This window comes from Arvicanthis niloticus, chromosome 3 (genome assembly GCF_011762505.2).
Source record: "Arvicanthis niloticus isolate mArvNil1 chromosome 3, mArvNil1.pat.X, whole genome shotgun sequence".
NCBI classification, from domain to species: domain Eukaryota; kingdom Metazoa; phylum Chordata; class Mammalia; order Rodentia; family Muridae; genus Arvicanthis; species Arvicanthis niloticus.
In genome coordinates, this window is record NC_047660.1 from 95,271,721 (window position 1) to 95,290,809 (window position 19,089).

Below are 19,089 nucleotides of genomic sequence, written 5' to 3' on the forward strand. Positions count from 1 at the left end.
ACCAAAGTTTAGCATATTCTACAGCCTCCTCCTGGTTTTTCTTAGTGAATTGTTTGTTCAAAGCCATTTATCAGCATTTGAGATGGAAGACCCATGGAGTAAGGAGATGCTGAATCTTGGGTGCTTTGGTCCTGGGCTTCTCACCTTCTTAGTTTAAGTACTTTCCAATGTTTTGGTAGACATCATCTTCTTTAGAGTGATTTAAGGGTTTTCAGACTCTGCTAGCTGTTTTGGGCCCCAATAGCTAAAGCACAGTAGTATCTGTCAGTCTAAGAATCTTTCTCTTCTTTGTTTACAGTAACAAAATCAAGAATACTCAGATTGACATCTACAATGCATCCATAAACAGACATGTGCTTTCTTCCTTCAGTTCTCCTTGCTTTAAAACAAGAATGTCCCTTGCTCAGCAGCAGACACATCCTGCCTTGGGTGAAAACACTCTGCCTCATGGAAAACCCTTGTTTGTAATTCCTACCACTGATTAGGACAACATAAACCTACGATTCATCCAGAGCATCAGGAGCTATTTCTGTAGCCATGTGCTTCTCATAGAAAGTAGGAAATTTGTGATCACCAGACACTTCAATGAGTTTCTGACTGTTGGTAGCTGAGAAGGAAATAGTCAATTTAGTCTTGACACAGCAGACCACCTAGCATCTGCCACAACAAAGTGCTTAGGGTTGTTCTTTGATTGTTTGTTTGAGTTTGTTGTTGTTTGTTAGAATTTTTTTTCTTGGTTCTTTGAATGCACTGTCATTGGTCAGAATTTTTGTTTTGCTTTACTTTTGACTCATCATCTTAGCAATATTTTTATACCTATTCTCAAATACAACAAAAACATAAAATTGGCTAGCTGTACAAACTGGAGGCTCATCAGAGAATAAGGTAATGGTTCAGTGTTTTCTTCACTGTCTACTGCTTTTCTTTGAAGATGTATGTATGGGGAAAACCTCGTTTTAAGTTTGTCACTGGATTTCTGATTATAATCAGCTTTCCAATAAGTGCTCTTTACCATGAATAATACTATCCTCTGCATACTGAATGCAAACCATCCTGCCCAGCATCAAATTAGTCATAGCATGTAGTCATTGCTATAGATCTCCATACAGACCATTGGACTTATTGCTAACAAATTTCAAATGAATGTTTGCATTTGTAGACCTAAACTACTGGAAATTGTATATGATTAATTTTCTGGCTGAGCTATTTCACTCTAACATGTAGTTCGTTTGCATGGAATGCCTCAGGAATCAAGTAGAGGGTGTGTAAGTTCTTATCTTGGAGGGCAGGAAATTCCCAATTTGATTTAATGATCAATCTAGAACCTAAACTGGCCTAACAAGATTAGAGAGCAACACTCTCCTACCGAATTTATGCTGAGTGAAAGGTGAATTCTTTTGGTGGGGGTTGGGTTCTGCTTTCCCACCCTAGAAAGCAGACAATGGAGAGCTATCAAAGCATGGAGATGCTGTGTTGAGTGATAGGCAGTTAGCTGGTCTTCAGGGTAGAAATATTAACAGTAGCAAAAATACTAACAAGGAATCAATAAGGACATTTAGAGCAACAGTAGAAGCTTCAGCACAGGCACACTGACAGCCCACGATCTGCTTGGCACTGGGCAGGCTGCTTGCTTCACTATCCAATCTTTCCAACAAGCAAGTCTCAGGGTGCCCACATACATACGAAGAGATAAGACAAAGTTACTTTACTAAGAGTAGGAACCAGGAAGTGACCTCCCCGGAAGTCAGACTGCCAAGGTCTTTCCAATTAAATGACCAAGTTCTGTCTTGGCCAGTATGTTAGAGAATATTCCTAGAGAATACGCACTCAAGGATAAGAGTGTGTAGCAAATGACTGTCTTGTGTGCTCAAGACAGGTTAGGTTTTGATATGACTCTATCACCTTCAAACTAGTGGCTCCTGCAGCAAAGAAAGTATCCTGTGAAAGAGAACAACAGACTTAGTCTGGCCAAAATTATTGGAAGACCAAGGAGGAAGATGATGGTGGTGTTAGTCATGATAATTATGATGATGATGATGATAATGGTGGTGGTGATGGTGGTGGTGGTGCTTGCTATGACCACAGAAATGAAAATGTATATTAAAACTGTCTCTTTTTATGAGCTAGGTATTACATTATGATAATATATAATTATATATTATAATATATCACACACCTCTTTGTGTTGCAATTTCTTTTTACAAGGAGCACTGCCTTTTGGGGGATTATGGATAAAGGAAGAGAATATATGAAACAACAGAGTATGTTGAAGGTGTATAGTAACTATTCATAACAGATACTGAAAATTCCCAATGACACAGAGGGCATCTCACCACACCGCATATCAAATTGAAGCCACATGCGAAGGAGTATACTATTGAAGAACAAAGCAATATAACTATTGTTTGGAGAGTTACAGATGGGACCCAGTAAAAGGCACTGTATTAATTATATTCTTTTCCATGGAACTTTCCTAAGGTAGCACAGGACAGCAAGGCTGTAGAACATTCACAATGAAACTGTCAAAGAGGACTAGACTTGAGGGACCTTTGGGAAAAAAGAGATTTGAAAATAATGTACTGCCTGCCCGTGGTTCAGACATGCCTGTCTCTACAAGTATGACCACATTATTGATTCTCCAAGGAAGAAAGAAAATATGACTTTGTCCCTTAACTGACATCAAAGTTACAGCACAAAGCAGCACTGCATAAAAGCACTTGCAAATATATTTTATTCTCAGTGTCTCTACTATCCTCAGAAAAGATCATCATGCCCAGTGTTTTAAGATGTGGGCAATGGCTGCTAAAATAAACAAACAAACAAAAACAAAATCCAAGAGTGAGGCCAGCTAGGAAAGAAAAATGGGTAAATAAATATTTTAAATGCATAAATTCTCAGAACCAAAGATCTTGAAATTCTTTGCAAACCCAGATGTCTATAGTTCAAGACAGACTAATTCCAAAGAATAGCTTCATATGGCTGGTTATTTGTCTAAGGTTTTCTTGATCATTATGATCCAGCACAGGATAGGACATTTCTGGGCACTGATTATCAAACAGGCTCCTCACAACACCTGTCTTTATAAACTAATGTATGCTGTCAAGGCTTAATAGGACCTGGAAAAGGCACGATTTCTCAAGCGTGGTAGAAGGTATGCAAATATTTGCAAAGTACTTAACATGAGAGAATACATAAATGGGTGGATCACAGCTGGTATTTCCAGCAAGAAGTTTTATTTTTAATTAAAAGATGGAAAAGATCAAGCCAAGTCAGATGGAATCTATTTATTTTTCACACACAAAAGACCTTAATCCAATCAAAAGGTAGTGGGTCACAGGGAGTCAGAGCTCCACTGACATAGAACATACACTGTACCATGTAGACAGCCATAATCTCTTGGATAAGACCCCATAGCTGTCTAACACTGAACATCTATCAGGCAGGTTAGAACCCATCAGCAAATTTAGGTATCTCCAGAGGGTCTTGACAGGTTAGGCAAAGAAAGCTCAGTGGAGGATTTCTTCTTCCACTGACAACTAAAAATCTATAGGTTAGAAAGGGGCAAGCTCTGATGGCTCCTCCATTAATTATTTAAAGGAATATTTCAGATGATAGTAAATCAACAATTTCACATATATTCCCCCCCCACCCCCCTGCTTCTAAGATGTGCTTGCTATAAACAAAACACAAAATGCTTCCCGCATCTCAAAAGAAATATTGTGCATTTTTTAGCCTTCGAGGGAGCAGGCTCTTACCAATGAATTTGGATCCACACACATATTTTGAGTCAACTTGCGACTGGGATCCTTGTCTCATAGAGAGCACATACTCTATTAGCCACCGGTGAATTTATCAATGCAATCGGTCACCGCTAGCTAGTCATGGCTGTAAAGTAAAGATTGTCTATAGCTAACAGTGAGGACTGAACTTTGAGACTTGCTGAGTTTGTCTGGTTTTAAACTGTATTATGAAGAATTTTAAGCACACACAGAAACAGATACATAAAATCAATCTTGATGTACCCATTACTCTGAAAAACTAACCAACTGTGTAATTCACGATCAGCCTTGCTTTAGCTATTCCTATCTTCTTCTTCGTTCTATAGTATTTGGAAGTAACTTGTAGACATTGCATAATTTCCTCTTAAATTTTTCTGTCCTCTCTCTCTTTCTCTCTCCAAATAAAAGAGTTAAACAATTAAGCCTCTAGAAAAACCTAAAAAGATAAATTAACAATACGGCAATACAAAACACCCTTTAAAAAGTAAAAAATTAGCAATGATAAAAATCAACACTATTAATTGGAAGTATATAAATTTCTACTTGAATTATAAATTTAAATCCAATTTCTGATAATTTTGATCTTTCTTTCTGTTTTGTTTTTGAAACCAGGGTCTCTCAAAAAGATAACCACAAATTTATGACCTTGGCCTTCTGATCCTCTTGCCATTACATCCCACTGTTGAGCTTACAAACCAGTATCATGGCATTCAGTTCAAATAGCACTGGGAATCAAACCAGGGCCTCTTACATACTAGGACTCAACCAACTGAGCCACATTCCCAGTTCCTGCCTGTATTCATTTAAGTAAAATAATAATAATAATAATAATAATAATAATAATAAAGTCTCTATACAAAATTCATATAAATGTGCTTTAATTAAAACCATTGCCCTGTTGCCTTCTCCAATAGAATCAGCATAAAGTACAATCACAAATTTTCAATATTGCAAAGTTGTTCAGTTATTGCTTTACATAGTCACGTGATTTCCAAAGATAACCCAATCTCAAGCCAGCAGGCTCCTGTATAGCCACATGCATGATGTGTAGAACAAATACAAGGTAATACCTGCTAAGGAGTGCCCAGGCCAAATCCTCAGTTCATATCTTTTGGCTTCATCTTATTAAACCTTCCTAACAAGGCCTGAAAAAGATTTGGTGGCTTGGCCAGGGTCACCCAGATAGTGTAAGAAAGAAAGAGAAAAAGAAACTAGCCAGGCTGGCAAAGCCAGTGAGCCATACTCTCTCATCACTGCCTGTCCTAGCATGTGAGAATACAAGTTTGAGACTGCCCTTAAGGGAGGCATAAGCAGGGAGGACATAGCAAACAGGTGTCAGAGCTACTTAAGGTAGAGAACCAGCAATTGACTTTGGATGGCTCCTGCAATTCCACCATTCTTTGTTTTTACGTTTAATTACTGCTGAGAGTCAGAAACACTAGCTGGGAAAATAGTTTTCTAAGTAGGGGATCCACTAATGAAAGCAACACTTGAGAGAACACTATGTTAGGTTCCACTTGAAAGCACCTGGCTGGCTCACCGCTGATGTCACCTTCTCTTAAGATCCTCTGAAGAAAACACAGATCTTACATGTAGCAATTAATAGATAGAGTTATGAGTACTTCCACAGGCTGAAAATAATCTGTCTTGAGCTTCCCTTTCAATTACCCAATGCTTGTGGCTTCCCGTGGTGCTTGGCAATCTGAGGCTTGCCAACATAGAGGAAGGAGCCTATCTTCGACTCCTAATACTTCATCATCAAATTTTACAGTACAAAGTAGTAAGTGCTGGAGGCCAAATCGCTCACAACTCAGAGATGATGAAGTCTTTAATGCCAAGCTGCTTGCACAGCAGTCTTTGCTCCTAATTCAGCCTCCTCATTTTCTGCTATCTCAAAGACATAAGCAGGTAACAAAGTTCAAGTTCATTATCCAGAAAATCCATTTTGCCAGCCAAAGCAAATAGATTTTGGATGAACACCCTAAATACCAGCTAAAAAATGCCAAGTATTAAAGGATCCCTTTTTTCAAGTGTTTGCAAGACTGTCTGAGAAGCCAACATTCTGTGACTCTTGTGCATGATATTCTAAGGATGATGAGGCTAGAACAGGAAACTTGCCGAGAGGACCAGAGATACTTGAACAACAAAGTTGAGTGCTACCCCAGTTAGGATCAGACATGTGCCCTAACAGCCATAATAAGCCAGGCTCAGTCACCAGTAATAAGACAATTAAAAGACCCAAATTAATAGTGAAAAGCAGAAAAGTTCATCGTTTGTGCCCTAGCATGCAGGTAAGGTGGAACTAAGTGTAACTAAGATCATGGTGTGGCCTTCAGTTACCACAATCTCAACTCAAGTCTTTCTGCAATGTCAGTCTCACCAGGAGTATGACCTAACAAGCTCTAAGTCATTCTGCAGGAGATAAGCGTCTCCATAGTCTGCTCCAGAGCCTCAGCCTTTCTTTCTCCCAGCATGAGATTCCTTAAAAAATTATGATTTCTTGGGATTCACTGTTCTAGGGGTATGTGGAGGGAGTGGACAAGAATCTCAAGACCATGCATGTTTTCCTTCCTGCCAGGCAGACTAGTTATATAAGCAGAAAGTTTCTTTGCCTGACATATGAACCTTTCTGAGGTGATCAGGAAACTAGAGCAGCCAGATAACTGCTGAATTCCTGTGATGAAGCTGAGAGGCATTTAAGATGCATGGTCCATCCCACATGTTTACTGAATCCCTGTGCCCCTGATGTTTTCATAGCAGTCAGATATCATAGCACTGCTATATGCCTGGCTTATGTTTGTTGAAATTGTTTTACCCTTGTAAAAAGTTATCTTAGCATTTCTATTGCTGTGAAGAGACACCATGGCCAAGGTAACTTTTACAAAGGCAATCATTTAATTGGGACTGGCTTACAGTTTCAGAGGTTTATTCCATTATCATCATGGTGGGAAGCATGGCAGTGTGCAGGAAGGCATGGTGCTAGAGAAAGAGTTGAGACTTCTTCAGCCTGATCTGAAAGCAGCAAAAAAGAGTCTCTCTCTCTCTCTCTCTCTCTCTTCTGCTCTGAGTGAAACCTTAGCATTGGACCTCAAAGCCCACCCCAACAGGTGACACACTTTTTCCAACAAGGCCACCACTCCTAATAGTGTTACTCCTTGTGGGCCAAGCATTGGAACATATTTCTATGGGAGCCAAACGTATTCAAACAACTACAAAAGTATTTTGACACTTAGTCATTGATCAGTTGACAGATTGGTAGAGTTGCACACAGGCCACAGCTTGGGTCAATGGACAATCTGCTAGACTTGGCTCTCTACTTATACCAAGCAACTTGACTGATCTTGGGTCATTAGGCTTAGCAGCAAGCACCTTAACCAACTGAGCCATGTTGCCAACCCTGGTAGGCCCCTAGAATCAGTCAGTACTGATCAAGATAGCAAGGCTAGAGAGGTGTACCCAGGCTTTCATGCTGAAAGTCCTGATTGGCATCAGGGAACATTTTAATTCTGAAGATAGACATTGTGTCTCTCCCTTCAGCTACCATTCTCCTGTCTCTGTTTGCTTCCTACTTGGAAAATTAGAATTTTACAGGCAAGCAGGAACTTAAATCTGAACTCTAAAGAAAAGATATACAAATCATTCCTGTCCTACACCTAACCTAGGGTCAAGAACCCTGCCAGATCTGGAAATTTCCTTCTCTAGGAAAGGAACTGTTATATTTTCTTATAGCTAAATCTAGGTTTGTAAGATAATTTTCTATATATTGTAAGACACCCCCAAGCATAGCATGTTGGGGGTGGAGGAATTCGATAAATGGGTGGGAAAGTTGTTGGACTCTAAGATCCAAACTGGGGGACATGCTCCCACAGAAATACTCAAGGACAGCGAATTTGATGCAATAACAAGAGGTTTATTGATAACCAGTACACTGGGGTTCCCTCGCAAGCAGGCAAGAGGAACCCTGAGCTAAAGCTAAGAGCAATTTTTATTCAGTTTAAGGGGTGGACTAGGGAAACAGTGACTAGACACAATATGATTGGCAGAACAGTGTGACTGTTAAACTGATTGGTCTTTGGGGAATGGGGTGGCAAGGACGTCCCTTGTCTGTAAATGGCAAGGGTTGGTCCATCCTGTGGAATGAGTCTACATGCTCTGGGCCTTCCCCACCCACAGGGGTCCATTCCCTGAGGTCTGAGGAATGTTAATCAGCCTCTATCTTCTTCCTCTGAATGTTAATCCAGCTCAGAGGACTAACTGAATGTGCTCCTCCCAGGATATGTCCTGGGGCAGTTAATTTTTAAGTTTAACCAAAACCCTGAGATTCTTTAAATTTTAAGTTTAAACTAAGACCTGAAATTCCTACAAAACCAAATTGTAGTTGCAGTAATTGACTTTTCATCCTTTTTTTTTTTATTCATTTCATTGGAACACAGGGAAGGTGGAGTAGCAGGTAACAACCTGATTCAAAGCTCATTTTCTGGGTTCTTAGTCTAGTTAATAAAAGAATTTCAAAGTAGACTTATACAGATGCTCCAGGGCAATTTTATTAGTATTTAAAAAAAAAAAAAAAAAACAGGGTAGGAAAGCTGTAACACAGCTGTGGGGAGGAAAGAAGGGGAGCAGAAGGAGAAAAATCATCTAGTCTTTTTGATTTAGGGTCCAAGAAAGCAGACTTGTTTAGTATGGAGGTCTAGAGGCAGCTACAGAAGAAGGGGTTGGGGTTTTCAAGAAAAGGAAGCCCAGAATTTCAGGGAAAGAATGCTTAAGCTCTGGGCCAGCATAAAAATAAATAAATAAATAAATAAATAAATAAATAAATATTAAAAATAAAATTTAAAAAACAAGAAAAAAGAAAATAAACAAAAAGAAAAAATGTAAGGAAAAAAAAACTGTTCTAACTCAGAAAGAGGTTGCAGTTCTGCATGTGACAAGTTTGAGGCTCAGAAAATGTGGAGGCTGGAATGCAGCAGAGGTTTCTAGAAAAGGTAAGTACATTTTCTCATTAAAAGGATCCTCCCATTTTCAAGTGACTTAGATTGGGAGGAGGAGAATGATGTCTCCTGGACAGGTGACTGACAGACCCAACTGGATTAACTCTTAAAGGGAGGTGACAATAATATGTGCTGTTCTAAACTTTGAAGCCATGGTTCCACCCAGGGCCACAAGGTAGGAGTCAGATTTCATCTTTTAATCAGGAGGAAGTAGTTGTCTCTCAATGGGTCCCAATAAAACCCTAGTATCTTCATTTTTCTGCACATTTATTTAAGTCAAAGGAGAAGTAAATATGCTGCTTACCTTTCTATTGTTATAAAGGACTATGAGGCGGGGCTGAGGCTGACCATGAAGGTCAGTTAACCATCAAGTTAGTCATCAACGACTTTCAAGCCTGTTAATGTCTATGGTATTTTCCCCCAGAAGTAAGACTGTAAACTAATTAGAAGTTAGATTGAAAAGGATGTATAAAATGGTTTAGGGTCTCTACTATCATTGAATTTCACACTTTGAATGGGCAATCCAGAAGACCCAGATAGATGGAGTTAGAAAGCAGGCAAACCATGTGAGTACAGAAGAGAATATACTTACAACCAACTGGACACTCAGAATCTGAGTATATAAGAGGAGAGTAAAATTAAGACAGTAAATGAGTCCAAAGATTAATAGCTATCATTATTAGGATGAGTTGAAACGTGGTGGTGCACACCTTTAATCTCAGTACTCTAAAGACAGAGGCAGGCAGCTCTAAGTTCAAGGCTGTTATGGTCTATGGAGCAAGTTCTAGAACAGTCAGGTCTACCCAGAGAAACCCACCTCAAAAAATTAAAAAAAAAAAAAATCAATTGTAGTAAATAAAATTAGAGCAGAAAGTAGAGTATCCAACCCCCCTTACACTTGCGGCATTGGTCCAGACAAAACCATAGCGGCTTCTAGTCAAGGATAGGAATTGAGGCCCTTATCCCCGATATAGCCAACAGGTTTTTATCTCCTGTTTTCATCTCTATGAAAAGATTTACAACTAGTCCGAAGACCCTGCAGTAGAGAGGTGAGATACTGTTATGTATGGTAGCCATAACCCAGCAGGACAGCTTGCTCATCCTTACCTCTTGTCTTACACTTAAATCCTACTCTCCAGTTAGAACCAACACTGACAGAACTGGGGAATAACTAGATCTTGATGCTTTTCCACTCTGTGGCCATATTGGAAAAGAAATCTTGACTTTCTGCTTTCCAATATTAATTTTACCCCTTAATTGGCTTACTTAGGACAGCCAGCAAAGAATAGCTTGTTAGGGCAGCAAAAGGTACAAGCTGTGCCTCTAATTCTAGAAACACTGCAACTGGATCTATGATCCTCATTATGTTGACTGTAAGGGCTAAATAATAGTTAACTCTCTCAGAAGGAAAATCAAGATTTATAAAAAAAAAAAAAGTTTCTATACGGGACTCGGAACTGCAGATACTTTGCTGAGGTAGTCTGAATGGCAGCCATAAAGCTTCTCTCCACCTTTGCTAGTCTACTTCAGTTTTGATGTATTTCCTCTGTATTTTCAGTTCTACTGAGAGAAGATTTCCATGCTGGGCCAAGCATATACTAGGATGGAACTTCTGTGAGTGAGCATGAGCAGCAGGGAGGGGACTTAGAAAGAGAAATATTTTCTCACAGTTTCTAATAAATAACAAATGGTAGAAAAATAATTTTTTTCTTTATGTAAATACTATTAATTCTTTCCCCTTCAAAAAAACAAGGGCAGTGATCTAACATAAAATTACCTCGACGTGTGAAACCTCTCATTGACCCAATGCACCAGCACTGCCTAGAAAAATCAAGTTCGAGTGGCAGCTCACCAAGATAGGTAGGAAATTCTCTTGCAAAAGTGTAGGAATTTACACATCTCATTAGAAAAATGTCAAACAAAACAAACAAACAAACAAAAAACCCCAAAACCAAACCAAACAAAAACCCTGGTTTCTAATACCATCCAATTTCTTGGAGAATATGCTCAACCCCTTTACTACTATCTTTAGTTTGAAGAACTCATTTACTCAGATTAGGACATTGGAGTCTTCAAAAGTCTACCCTACACCCCTTTGGCAGGGACTGTGTATAGCATTGACCCCACATATATTAACTAGAGCAACCTGTACCCACCCCACTAATCACCCACACCTGTTTCTCCATACTGCTGCTCACTAAGACACTCACTAGAACATCTGCCTGCTCTAGATAAAGATGCTGCACAGATCTGAATTAGCATTAACAGGCTTTTAAACTATCATTGCAAAAGAAGTATTCAATATGCGAATTTCCAAGGCAATATGCCCAATTTTCATTAGGGATACCCTAATTTCTTTCCCCCATTTTGGCATGCAGGCCTGAGCCTATTTTTATAGCCAAAAAAGATGGCCATAGTCACAGAAGGCTAGAGACCATGAGGAATACCTTGCATTTCAAGTTTCCCAGGTAGGAAACAGGAGGCTGTACACTAAGTTATCTGCTGGGGGTTTTCATTATTCTGAGCAGTACATAAGCTGGGGCTCAGTGTCCCTCACACATTAAACAAAGGTAGAAACTAACCCTTCGAGAAGACCCTCTAACACTGTCACTTTTAACCAAAATGTGTAATAACAGCAAACTCTAAAACGCTAAATCAAATCATCAGGAAAAACCAATACTCTACCAACAGTTAGGTAAGAGCATCTAGTGAGACCGGAGCTTGTTTACCTGGGCATTAAGGACAGGGCCTGTGGTGGATCATGAGCTAGTTAGTCACAGAGAGCGCATGAGAATGAATGAATGAATGAATGAATGATTCTTTCTGGGCTGAGTGTTCCTTACCATCTTGGCCTACAATATATGGAATGATGAAGAATCACAATAATGGTTACTGCAGTCTCCATCCAAGAGATAAACTAAGACAACAGGCAGGGAAGCAGAACTGGTCTCCTCCTACCTTGCAGGCTCACCCACAGGGTGGAGTTTCTTCTAACTTTTCCCCAAAAAATCTCCTGTTGCTCTACTTTCCTTTCTTGTTTCGGCCTTGAGATAAGGAAATCAAAAAACCCAGACGGTGCCATCACGTTTCTGCGTTCCCAACTCCTCCCACACTCAGTTAACCACACTAAGAACCAAGAAAAGCTCCATTGCACGCTAGGGATGCACACCACTAAGAAGCCTTACTCATGGTACTCTTCCAGCTACAAGCATGGCGCTATAGAGTCTTACTTGTGGATATTTATAAAGACAAATCAGGTGTTCAGTTGATATTTAGCAAACCATCTCGTTTTGGCAAGTAACAGAATAGAACTGGCAGAAAAAGCCCACTAACTACCATATCAATATGGTCTGCCAGAAATTACATTTTATTATTTTTATACTTAGAATTTTTTCTGAACTCCTTATTTTTGACACAATTATTCCAGTATTAAACAGCTAAGACTTCAAATTTATTTTCCCGAAGTCAAAACTGTAGGTACACCAGAACAGGTATCTTTCAAATCTTTTACTGCTTCTCAATAGGCTGATGTGTTTAGAGAGAGAGGGAGAGAGAGAGAGAAAGAAAGAAAGAAAATATGTTCTGTGGGGGTGTAGTCAGGGAAGGGGGAAGGGGTGCCTCAGCAGGCCCATGCCAAAGTATCCCTTCCCCCTGAGGGACCAGCCACATGACAGTATAGTATAGAATAGAATTTATTCAGGGCATGGAGAGGGAGTTAAGAGGGTAGTAGAGGCAGAGAAAGAGAGGAGAGAAATAGAGGCTGGCCATGAGCATGTGGAGGGGGGGAGGGGAAAGGAATGGGAAGGGGTGAAGGAAGGGGCGAGGGTACAGAGCAGGAGCAAGAAGGCAAGAGAGGAACAGGAGATCAAGAGAGTTAGGAGAGGACAAGCAGCCGCTTTTATAGTGGGTCAGGCCTACCTGGCTGTTGCCAGGTAACCGTGGGGTGGAGTTTAGACAGTATGCTGACAGGGGGTCTTACATGAACAAACTCTTTCCATGGATAGGCTCAAATATCCAGGCAGCAATTTCTTTCACTACCATGTGTCAATTAGGATAATTGAAATCAGAAATTAGTTAGAAATAAGTTCTGGTTTGCAAAGCAAGAGATCACCACTGAAATTAAAGTGTCTCCAGAAGGCAAAACTTTACTCTTAGTGACACTGCCTTTTCCCCATTGGCTGGGTTTAACTCACAGTCTTTCCTAACTCGTTAATTTTCAAAGAAGTGGCAAAGAAAATAATGGAGAAAAGGGTCAGCTACTTTAACTTGAGACTGTGTAGTAGGGAGGGCTTAAGGTAAACATAGGTTCCACAGGGTAGGTGGATTCAAAACTTGCATAAAAGTCTTCCAAGGTAAGGGGGATAAAATATTTTAGTGCCTTGTCATAAACACAAATTTTATAATATTTGATAGGAAACTCATATTTAATGTTTTTTTCAGTACCAAGAAAAATATGAGATCTAAGTTGGAAGTCTCATTTTCTCTCATGTGACATTATTACTGCAGAAACTGTGGCTCCCTTTTGGGTTCTCAGTCTCACTGATAAAAAAAAAAAAAAAAAAATGAAAATGGGCTCAAAAGGCCACACCAGGACAATTTTATTAGTTTGAAAGAACAGCAGGGTAGGCAAGCTGTGAATCTGCACTGCTGCTGGGAGGAGAGAGATGGAGAGGGAATAGACAGAAAGCTGTGCCTGTTGAGTTATAGCCTAGAAGGCAGGGTGTCCAGTAATGGAGGACTAGAATCACCCACAGGGGGAAATTTAGAAGGGGATGCTTCAGAGAAAGGGTAGGGAAACCCAGAGTGTCAGGAAAGCAAACATAGGCTTTTGACCAGTATCTGAAGGAAAAAAGAAACAGAAAGGAAAAGTTGCATGTTTTTAGAACTCAGAATAGTGGGTGGCTGTGGAAGTCCTTTAAGACATAAGCCTGGTGGGCAGATGCCTCATGAGAGGGTCTTCTGAGAAGCTTAAGATCAGTGTCTCATTAAGTATATAAATACTCTTCACCTTTTCCTTGTATGCCTGCAGGTGAGTCAGATGGGGGAAGGGGATAATAGCTGCTGGTCAGATAATTGACAGCCCAGCCTGGGTTAACTCTTTAAGAGAGGTGTGTTCATGTCTCCACCCAAGTTCTAGAGGTTGATCAAAATCTACTATGCTAACTAGGAGAAGTGGCTTTCCCTTGATGGGATTTATCAAAGCACTGGTATTTCCACCTTTTCCCAGGGTACTTCAAATCCTAAGGGAGGGCAAAGTTAAAACTTCCCTTTTTAGACTGCACAAGAGAAATAGGTAACATGATCCAAAGCTGACCATGAGGGAAAGGTCCATCCACAGTAGCCTCAAAAGCTGGTAATTCCTACAATAGGAAAGCAGAAAGAGGAAGAAGAGGGGGAAGAAGAGGGGACCAGAGAGAAGGGAAGGATGGAAAAGTATAGTGAGGGAGAATGAAAGATAATTATGGGACAGGAATACATAAGAATGTCATTATGAAACCAGTTACTCCTCAGACTAATTCAAAAATTGTTTTAAAAATCACATCTTCTACCAGATCAGGCATTAGTAACAGCTATCATTTATCGAGTGCTTATTTAGTTTAGAGTTCTCTATGTAAGTTTAAAAATAGTCAAAACCCAAGAACCATGTTGCTTGTGGAGTAGAAGGCAATCCAGTAAGTCTATTAAGTCAAAAGATGCCTTTGTTTGTTTAGACATGGCTTAGCAGAGCCATGAGATCTGCTGAGGTCCAGGTTAACAATCTACCATGGGCATAGCATTGGCCATTGACTGAAGTATTAGATCACAAGTTGAGGCTACCCGTTGTATTTTGTTCAGAATTCACCATACAATCTACCAGGTTAAGAGACCCATTGACAAATTCAGACTTGAATATTAAACCATAAATACATTGAAATATAATCATAAGACTGGGCAGTAAAGTCTGTTTACACTTGAAGAAACGGAAGTGGAAATCTTTCATATTCCAGGCACATTACCACCAACTCTTTCCCCATTCCAGAGCTCCACAGAAAGAAGGCCTCTAACGGAAATGCTGACACAACCAGCCTTATGGTGCTTCATACAAAAAGCTGTAATTCTATTTTCTAATTGTACACTAGATGAAAGAAAAGCCGACCAGAACAAAAACATAATAACGAGCTAGAAACAGTCCATCAGAATTCTTGGATTATAGACAATGCACATGAAACGCTATTATCTTCGGCCACAGCCAGAAGATGTCAGACAATCAATTCATATAACATGCCAGCTTAATAAAATCTGCATACAAAATTTATGAATGCAGTAATATTCTTTTTTATCACAAGTTATTAATGGTCAATTTAATGAACAGCTACAGCTGGAGTACTTGGGGTCTGTATGATATTTTAATCATCTTTAGGCATGGATTTAAACGTGTTTCATTTTATAACCATCAGCTATTTGAGATAACAAAGCTTTAACATAAGTGCTAAAATATTTTTTGGGTAAGTTACCAATTTTGTCTTAATGCTATTATTGATTTTCTTACAATTTATTGCAATAGAAATAGGACCAAATGTTCCATTCTAATCATATTTGCTTTAATGTCTATACTAGGATGCAAAAAGGTTTGCTTAAAGTTACATTGCATGTTCAGTTAGTTTAAAAATCTTTTTCTAGTCCCTTGCCAACAAAAGACATTTTAGCCTTGTTTATATGAAACAAGCTCTAAGCTATTATCTTCCAGAAAGTATCCTGCTAGAATGTTGACATGGTAGACATAAATATTCCTGGAATTAATGTTCCACATTCCCTTAAGTATCTTACTTATTTCCATTGACTAGTTGACATATTCCTTAAAAAAAGTAAAGTAAAATAAAGGCAGTCTTTTGCTCAGCTCTATAGTTCCTCTAGATTCTTGCCTAAAATTAAATTATAACACATGGTCCAAATGTGGAGGAGATAGGATAGCAATACTTAAGAAAGCTGAAAAAACCACACTGCTTTTACTTCAATAAAGACACAAAGCATGTGTAATATTAATGACTTTCAAGGACAAATAATAACAGTGTTTCTCACACTGCAAGCTTGGTATACAAGTTATACTGATTATAGGGAGTCATCAGGAAATGTGAATATCTGGAAAAAGTAGAGGTATCCAGATTGGAAGTTTGTCCTCAGGTATAAACCCTAACTAGCTAGACCAGTAAATGTAAAGTAGTAACGACTGTGTTAGTTTTCTATCACTAGAATGAATACTGGAGAAAAATCAAGTTTTGAAGGGCAAAGGTCTATTTTGGATGATGGTTTCAAAGGCTTTTGATCTTACACCTGTTATTTTAGGCTGTGAGTGAAGCTTGATCCTGGCAGGAAATGAGTAGAGAAAGGAAGCTTCTTATAACCTCATGACCAAAAATTGAAAGGGAAGAAGATGGAGCTGGAATCCCAGTATCTATCCCCTTGTGGAGGGTTAAATGAAAATGGTTCCCATAAGCTCATAGGGAGTGGTAGGTTTAGGAGGTGTGGTCTTGTTGGAGTGGGTGTAGCCTTGTTGGAGAAAGTGTGTCATTGTGGGTGTGTTTTAAGTTTCAGAAGGTCAAGGCAGGCCTAGGGATTCACTCTCTGTTCTTGCTACCTCCCAATCTGGACAGAGAACACTCAACTCTCTCTCCATATTGCATATTGAAATGGTTCCTGGCACGTTGATAACTGAGTATACCTCTGAACTGTAAGCCAGCCCAATCAAACAGCCTTTGTAAGAGTTGCCATAGCCATGGTGTCTCGTAACAGCAAACTAAGATATCAAAACCCAAACTAAGATACCCCTTAAGGCCATATCCCTGGTGAGTAAGAGAACTCTCAAAGTTCTACCATTGCCCAGCAATGTCAAGTAAACACATGGGCTTTTAGGGAACATTCCATTGCTATGGCAGCCACTTAAGAACAAAGGCAATTTCAGTTTGTCTAAAGCATTACACAAGGTTAACAGCGAGAAGCCTGGCAAGTCCTGTGCAGAGGAATTTGATGTATCCAAATGATACTTTGGGTTAATTTCCCAATCCTTCCATTTCTTGTTGAGATACAAATATCTCAACAAAGATAATGAAAGGATTAAACAGAGTTTGAAGGTATGTGCTGTGGAGAAACACCAAGCAAGAATTTAGAGAAAGAACTTTTTCTTGTAGAGTTGATGACAGGAGGATCCTTCATGGATTAAGCTTGAGCATATTAATGGAGCTGGAAGAAGCCAGCTGTTAAGGGTGAAGAAAACAATATGCAATTATTTAAGGATCGTACACATAGACAAAAGTGTCCACAATAAAAATTTTGTATTTGAAATACAAATATTTGTATTTGGCCTTAAAATATATACATATATATATATATATATATATATATATATATATATGTATATATATATATATATATATATATACATATATATATACACACACACACATTTGTGTGTAAACTACTGGCAGTATTTCCCAAATTTCTGTAGTAAGTAGGATATGTACAAACCCAGGTAGATTGTAACTCATTAAATTTTATCTTAAGCTTCCTGAATCTCTTTGACAGTTCTCATCTTACCAAGTGAGCCAATATATGCTTATGCTGTGGGGTTAAAGCAATGAACTTGTGAAGGGAACTTGTCAAATCAAATTATCAACAAGCAATGGTCCTCCTGTTGAGTATCTGAGCTGCAATGTCAATTTTAAAGGACTGCACTTGCACTTGCATTTGCATTTTAATTAGGTCACACCTTCAACATCATCACATTAATTTCAGTTTAATGCTCTATTTTACTGCCATTACCAAAATGACATTTGAAAATATGGACATAAAGAAAAATGTCTATACTTTTGACACCTCATATATATTGAACATTTAATTCAATATTTAGGACTATATTGAACAGAGGTCAATATTTGACGTAATACTGAAGATAGAGATATTAACTGTGTCTAAAATTCTAAATATTTAGAATAGCAGAATTTTTTAATGTACTAAGAGTAATTATTAGATTTTTACCTAAAAGCATAAATAATTATTGGACCAAACATGAGGCTCAGGTTTCTGAGAATCAACAGCACAGCCATTTAAAAAGTCATTATGACCCACTTGGATCTGCCTACCATCCCAGTCAGTCTACCTGGGACACAGCCTGCAGAAGTCAATTCAGCTCTGTCCCCTGAACTCCATTCTCTATCTCTAAGCTGATTTTTGTTCCTCAGAACCCTTCTGAGACCCCCAAGAGCCTCCTACTACACTGTGGAAGCCTACAGAGACCCCAAGAACTACTAGCTTGGAACCATGCACACCAATCCCTTGCCAGGGGTGTCTGCCTGAGGCAAAGCCAGAAGACTTGAGTACCCTGACCTCTGTTGTCTGGCCCACAGCTCCTTCCACCTTCCCAAGAAGTCTTGTTGCCATCAGGATCATCAGCCAATACCCAATAAAAACCAGATGCTTAAAGGACAACATAAGGACACAATCAACAAGACCTAGAGCGAAATGGAGACACTAGTGTGCAGCTATCCTGCTACAACACACCCTGGATATCCTAATAAAAGTGAAGCAAAAGAAGAGGATCTTAAATCCAAACTGCAAGGGAAAAAGGCCAAGAAACACAAAAAGGCAGACCTATCAGAATTATACCTGATTTCTCATCTGAAACACTAACAGCTAGAAGAGCCTGGCCAGAGGTCTTTCAGATCCTGAGACCACAGATGTCAGCCCAGACGCCTATACCCAGCAAAATTTTCAATCACCATAGATGGAAAAAACATCTACACTAAAGAATACACAAGAAATAAATTCTTTCATAATATTAAAATCAAAGAAGATACACACACACACTCACCATCAAAATAAAAGAAAATAACAATCATTGGCCATTAATCTCTCTCAACATCAATGGACTCAATTCCACAATAAAATGACAGAAGCTAAGAGAATGGATGTAGACACATAATCCACCATTCCGCTGTACAAAAAACAATCTCAGAAACAAAGATAGTCATTATCTCAGTATAAAGGGATAGAAAAAGTTTTTCCATGCAAATAGATCCAAGAAACAAGCTGGAGTAGCAATTCTAATATCTAATAGAATAGACTTTCAACTGAAAGCAATCAAAACAGACAAGGAAAAATATTTCATATTCAAAGGAAAAATCCACCAGGAAAACATCTTAATTCTGAACATCTATGCCCCAAATGCCAAGGGCACCCACATATATAAAAGAAATATTACAAAATCTTAAATCACACATTGAACCTTAAACATTAATAGTGGGAGACATCAACACCCCATTCCCACCAATGGACAGGTCATCAAG

The 19,089-nt window shown here is 39.0% G+C and overlaps 1 protein-coding gene and 1 pseudogene across 6 annotated transcripts in view; both read right to left on the bottom strand.

The window, feature by feature from the left end:
- Positions 1–19,089, bottom strand: part of Fhit (fragile histidine triad diadenosine triphosphatase) — a 1,459,653-nt gene that overhangs the window by 715,477 nt on the left and 725,087 nt on the right. The gene's annotated exons all lie outside the window — the stretch shown is intronic.
- LOC117705122 (small ribosomal subunit protein eS6 pseudogene) overlaps positions 1–19,089 on the bottom strand; it is a 52,324-nt pseudogene that overhangs the window by 122 nt on the left and 33,113 nt on the right.